The sequence below is a fragment of the Thalassophryne amazonica genome, chromosome 17 (assembly GCF_902500255.1).
Source record: "Thalassophryne amazonica chromosome 17, fThaAma1.1, whole genome shotgun sequence".
Classification (NCBI taxonomy): domain Eukaryota; kingdom Metazoa; phylum Chordata; class Actinopteri; order Batrachoidiformes; family Batrachoididae; genus Thalassophryne; species Thalassophryne amazonica.
In genome coordinates this window covers 70,462,622-70,469,436 of record NC_047119.1, presented here as the reverse complement: position 1 = coordinate 70,469,436, position 6,815 = coordinate 70,462,622, and positions in this window count along the sequence as shown.

The following is a 6,815-nucleotide window of genomic DNA, read 5'->3' as shown; positions in this document are numbered from 1 at the left end:
GGGGCCATGGGGGTCGGGTGCAGAGAGGATTGGGTGGCGGTCGAGGGCGGGTGGCCCAACGGCCCAGTCCATGCTCACAGCCCCTGGCTCTTGGGATGTGGAATGTCACCTCGCTGGGGGGAAGGAGCCTGAGCTTGTGCGGGAGGTTGAGAGATACCGACTAGAGCTAGTCGGGCTCACCTCCACTCACAGCTTGGGCTCTGGTACCCAACTCCTGGAGAGGGGCTGGACCCTTCATTTTTCTGGCGTTGCCCATGGGGAGAGGTGGAGAGCTGGGGTCGCATTGCTTATTGCTCTCCAGCTCAGTCGTCTTGTGTTGTAGTTTACTCCAGTGAACGAGAGGGTCGCGTCCCTACGCCTTCGGGTCGGGGACAGGTCTCTCACCATTGTCTTGGCCTACGGGCCGAGCGGCAGTGCAGAGTACCCGACCTTCTTGGAGTCCCTGGGAGGGGTACTAGATAGCGCTCCGACCGGGGACTCTATTGTTCTCCTGGGGGATTTCAACGCCCACGTGGGCAGCGACAGTGAGACCTGGAGGGGGATGATCGGGAAGCACGGCCTCCCCAATCTGAACCCGAGTGGTGTTCAGTTGTTGGACTTATGTGCTAGTCACAGTTTGTCCATCACAAACACCATGTTCGAGCACAAGGGTGTCTATAAGTGCACGTGGCACCAGGACACCCTGAGCCAGAGGTCGATGATCGACTTTGTAGTCGTATCATCTGACTCTTCGGCCACAAGTGAAGAGAGGGGCAGAGCTGTCGACCAATCACCACCTGGTGGTGAGTTGGATCCGCTGGGAGTGGAGGAAGCCGGTCAGACCTGGCAGGCCCAAACGTATCGTGAGGGTCTGCTGGGAACGACTGGCGGAACCCTCTGTCAGCGAGGTCTTCAACTCCCACCTCCGGGAGAGCTTCTCCCAGATCCCGGGGGAGGTTGGAGACATGGAGTCCGAGTGGACCATGTTCTCCACCTCCATTGTTGATGCAGCCACTCGTAGCTGTGGTCACAAGGTCCCTGGTGCCTGTCGCGGCGGCAATCCCCGAAGCCGGTGGTGGACGCCGTCAAGCTGAAGAAGGAGTCCTACTTATCTTTGTCGGTAGGTGGGACCCCAGAGGCAGCTGACAGGTACCGGCAGGCCAAGCGTGCCGCAGCCCGTGCGATCGCAGAGACAAAAACTCGGGTCTGGGAGGAGTTCGGGGAGGCCATGGAGGAGGACTATCGGTCGGCCTCGAAGAGATTCTGGCAAGCCATCCGGCGCCTCAGGAGGCGGAAGCAGCTCTCCACCAGCACTGTTTACGGTGCGGGTGGGGAGCTGTTGACCCTGACTGGGGATGTTGTCGGGCGGTGGAAGGAATACTTCGAGGATCTCCTCAATCCCATCGTCACATCTTCCGAAGAGGAAGCAGAGACTGGGGACTCAGAGGTGGACTCATCCATTACCCAGGCCGAAGTCACCAAGGTGGTTAGAAAGCTCCTCAGTGGCAAGGCTCCTGGGGTGGATGAAATCCGTCCTGAGTACCTTAAGTCTCGGGATGTTGTGGGACTGTCTTGGCTGACACGCCTCTGCAACATCGCGTGGCGATCAGGGACAGTGCCTATGGATTGGCAGACCGGGGTGGTGGTCCCTCTGCTTAAGAAGGGGGACCGGAGGGTGTGTTCCAACTATAGGGGGATCACACTCCTCAGCCTCCCCGGTAAGGTCTATTCCAGAGTACTGGAGAGGAGAATTTGACCGATGGTTGAACCTCGGGTTCAGGAGGAGCAGGGTGGTTTTCGTCCTGGTCGCGGCACACTGGACCAGCTCTACACGCTCCATCGGGTGCTCGAGGGTTCATGGGAGTTCGCCCAACCAGTCCACATGTGTTTTGTGGATCTGGAGAAGGCGTTCGACCGTGTCCCTCGGGGCACCCTGTGGGGGGTGCTCCGGGAGTACGGGGTCCTTTGCTAAGGGCTATCCGGTCCATGTATGACCGCAGCAGGAGCTTGGTTCGCATTGCCAGTAGTAAGTCAAACCTGTTTCCAGTGCACGTTGGCCTCCGCCAGGGCTGCCCTTTGTCACCGGTTCTGTTCATTATTTTTATGGACAGAATTTCTAGGTGCAGCCAGGGTGTAGAGGGGGTCTGGTTTGGGAACCACAGAATCTCGTCTCTGCTGTTTGCAGACGATGTGGTTCTGTTGGCGTCGTCAAATCAGGACCTTCAGCGTGAACTGGGGCGGTTTGCAGCCCAGTGTGAAGCGTCTGGGATGAAAATCAGCACCTCCAAATCCGAGGCCATGGTTCTCGACCGGAAAAAGGTGCGTTGCCCTCTTCAGGTCGGTGGAGTGTCCTTGCCTCAAGTGGAGGAGTTTAAGTATCTCAGGGTCTTGTTCACGAGTGAGGGACAGATGGAGCGTGAGATCAACAGATGGATCGGTGCAGCATCTGCAGTGATGTGGTCGCTGTATCGGACCGTCGTGGTGAAGAGAGAGCTGAGTAGGGGGGCAAAGCTGTCGATTTACTGATCGAGCTACGTTCCGATCTTCACCTATGGTCATGAGATTTGGCTCATGACTGAAAGAACGAGATCGCGAGTACAAGCCGCCGAGATGAGTTTCCTCCGCAGGGTGGCTGGGCGCTCCCTTAGAGATAGGGTGAGGAGCTCGGTCACTCGGGAGGAGCTCGGAGTCGAGCCACTGCTCATCCACATCAAATTTGCTTGAGCTGCTGCCCCCGCAACCCGACTCCGGATAAAGCGGAAGAAAATGGATGGATGGATGGATGGAGGATGCACATCATTGTGCCATGTGCAAGACAAATCCTAAAATTGAGGTCGATCTGACAAACAGTGACACACACACACACACACACACACACACACGTTTTTTGCTTTATAGATAGATAAACCCTGGATTTCTGTCCGGAGCTGTTTCACTTCCTCATTCATAGGGGTGATGGTCTAGTGGTTAAGGTGTTGGGCTTGGGACCAGAAAATCCTGGGTTCAAATCCCCGCCTGACTGGAAAATCACTAAGGGCCCTTGGGCAAGGTCTTTAATCCCCTATTGCTCCTGGTGTGTAGTGAGTGGCTTGTATGGCAGCACCCTGACATCGGGATGAATGTGAGGCATAATTGTAAAGCGCTTTGAGTGTCTGATGCAGATGGAAAAGCGCTATATAAATGCAGTCCATTTACCATTTATTCATCTGCGTCACTCTGTGAAGATAATGTTAGTGAACTCTAACTTTTTGGAATAATCTTTGGAGTACTAAGCTGTAAGAAAACTACTCAGTATTCCAAAGATTATGGCAAAAAACATGTGTGAGAGAGAGAGAGAACAGGTTGGCTGCTTACATTAAAACTGCCCTGAATTATATTTATGGTTATATGTTGAATATAATATGATTAAAATGTGGCACAGCCACGAGTCTGTCCAGTTTGAACTTTTGTTATATTTCATTTTCAGCTTTTTCCATTTCCTTTTTTTGTTTGAAGGATTGCACTGAAATAAATTTTAAATTAATTCCACCACTTTTCACCTGAAATATTATATTTGTGATTTAATATTAAATAAATACAAATAATAAACCAACCATATGCATGGAATCGAGCAGCGATTTTCTCCTTTTTTGGAGATGTTTGCAAATGTATTAAAAATAAAAAAAAACTAAGAACTCACATGTACATAAGTATTCACAGCCTTTGCCTTGAAGCTCAAAACTGAGCTGAGGTGCATCCTGTTTCCATTGATTATCCTTGAGATGTTTCTACAGTTTAATTGGTGTCCACCTGGGGTAAATTCAGTTGATTGGACATGATTTGGAAAGACACACACCTGTCTACATATAAGGTCCCACAGTTGACAGTCAGAGCACAAACCAAGAATGAAGTCAAAGGAATTGCCTGTAGACCTCAGACAGGATTGTCTCGAGGCACAAATCTGGGGAAGGGTGCAGAAACATTTCTACTGCTTTGAAGGTCCCCAATGAGCACAGTGGCCTCCATCATCCATAAATGGAAAAAGTTCAAACCCACCAGGACTCTTCCTAGAGCTGGCCACCCATCTAAACTGAATGATGGGGGGAAGTGAGGGAGGTGACCAAGAACCCGATGGTCACTCTGTCAGAGCTCCAGCATTCCTCTGTGGAGAGAGGAGAACCATCCAGAAGGACAACCATCTCTGCAGCAATTCACCAATCAGACCTGTATGGTAGAGTGTCCAGACAGAAGCCACTCCTTAGTAAAAGGCAGATGGCAGCCCACCTGGAGTTTGCCAAAAAACACCTGAAGGACTCTCAGACCAGGAGAAACAAAATTCTCTGGTCTGATGAGACAAAAATGGAACTCTTTGGTGTGAATGTCAGGTGTCATGCTTGGAGGAAACCAGGCACCATCCCTACAGTGAAACATGGTGGTGGCAGCATCACACTGTGAAGATGTTTTTCAGCAGCAGGAACTAGGAGACTAGTCAGGATTGAGGGAGAGATGAATGCTTGAGGCTGTAATTGCTGCCAAAGGTGCATCAACAAAGTATTGAGCAAAGGCTGTGAATACCTGTGATTTCTTAGTTTTTATTTTTAATAAATTTGCAAAAAAAACCAAAAAAACAACTTTTTTTCATGTTGTCATTATGGGGTGTTGTGAGTAGAATTTTGAGGAAAAACATGAATTTATTCCATTTTGGAATAAGGCTGTAACACAACAAAATGTGTGTAAGGTGAAGCGCTTTGAATACTTTCTGGACGCACCATAAATCCAACAGGCGTTTTTTCAGTGCAGCTGAAACTGACCATCTCTGTGTGTGTGTGTGTGTGTGTGTGTGTGTGTGTGTGTCAGTCAGCTGTGTGATAGATGGACAGCGCGTCCAGGGTAAACTCCCCCTCTTGCCAAATGATCCTCTACCTCCCAGAGCCCTTAACTGGAGTCATCGAACTCAGGTTCATTTGATCATAACTGAACCCTCCGTCTTCAGCTTAATTCAGCTTTTCAAGCAGCAGGTGTCTGTCAGAAACAGGTTTGTGATTCAGTTTGACGTGTTCTTATCGCAGAAGCCATTTCATGCTAGCAGCTAATGCTACTCCTCTACAATTAGACCCCTGATCTCATAACGACAAGAAAAGATCTCGTCATTATGAGATCAGGGGTGAATTATATATATATATGATAAATATATATGTACACACACTTGTAGCCTAATTTTGTTTAAATAAATATACATTGCTTTTACCAAAAAAAAAAAAAGTATCTGTGACAAATGAGCCTAGGCTGTTGCATGTTGATGCGTTCGTGTGGTTTGGTGCACATTAGCCTCAGAAATGACTGAATATAAACCAACATGGAAAATATGGATTCATGTTCAAGAACATCATGGATCTGTCTCCACTCTGCTTGAAAACAGACCTCGTAGTTCCAGTGGAGAAGCTGCTGGATTTAACAGTTATTTTTTAATGGTGATGTTGGTTTTGATGGTTTGTTAACTTTAGTGACCTGGTTCAAATCAAACTCTTCCAAACTGCCATCGGCTGCATGCGAAGGATTAAGGATTCACACTCTGCAGCGATTGGTCGTGCCTGGAAACAGAATCTGAGTCACATCCACAACACTTTAGAACAGGTCCATTCTGCAGGGGCGGATCCAGGGGTTTGTTATTTTGGTCTTTGGAACGTCTGCTGGGCTGGAAGATGCAGATTAGACACATGGAAACTTTGTGAGAGTGATGCACCAAATCAGGACTGAACACACAACAACAGACAAACACACAATTAAAAGTTTTATTTTTTTATTAAGATTATAAATTTTTAACAAATTTTCTTCAACAGTTTTACCCAAAGATATACAATTTCCTATGCACAAAAATACAAGAATAACAACAAAATATGTAGAAAATGGTGGAATACTGTCATTATTTTGGTACACAGAACACTGAGGAAAGCTAAAAGTGTGTTTTACCACATATGGCTGAAACATGAGTTTGCCTTTTTAAAACAAAAGGACGACCATCATGCAATGCAACAAGACGTGCTGGAGTCATGAACCGCTGTGACGTCACACTGAGGACGGGATCCACCGGGGGGGGTATGATTTTGGCACATGAGTCAGTCTCTATGCTGACGAGCTTCAACAGAAAGTTCTGGTTCCAGAAGACAATCGCGAGCAGGATTTAAGGCAACAGAATTCAACGCACTTCAGACGTGGCACAGAACGACTGACACGTGTGTTTGTGAAGCATGTTATAAAAACGTAACATGACACAGACTCGTTCCTCCCCAAATCATCATCATTCAAAATGTTTTCCTGTTTAAATATCTAAAATGAGCATTCATACATTTACACACTGTAGGGGAGAACAGGATCAGTCGTAACTTGTGGATTTTCTCCAAAAAGAAGCATGTGCTGCCAAACAAATAAATTAATTTAAAGCCAAATTAAGCTTCAATGTATTATTCAAACAAAACTTTGGTTTCTATCCAGACCACAAGTTACTGAGGTTTGAGTCTCATTCACGGTGTAACTTTAGGTGGTAAAAAACAACTGAACGTGTGTGGGTGATTCTTTAACTACGGGCACTATTGGCCTTGTAAATGTAATTTCCACCACACCATTGCCTTACAATATAAAGCGCCTTGGGGCAACTGTTTGTTGTGATTTGGCGCTATATACATGTGCTCTGATGTCACTGTTTATCTCCATATAAACTACCCCAACAATCTTTCATACAAACTGTTTAGGGACATTACAGTGTTGTGGTGGAAATTACGGCAATAGTGTGGGACAAATACATTTTGTTTAAAAAAAAAATCACAAACAGTTGTATGACATTGAATACTCCAATTATG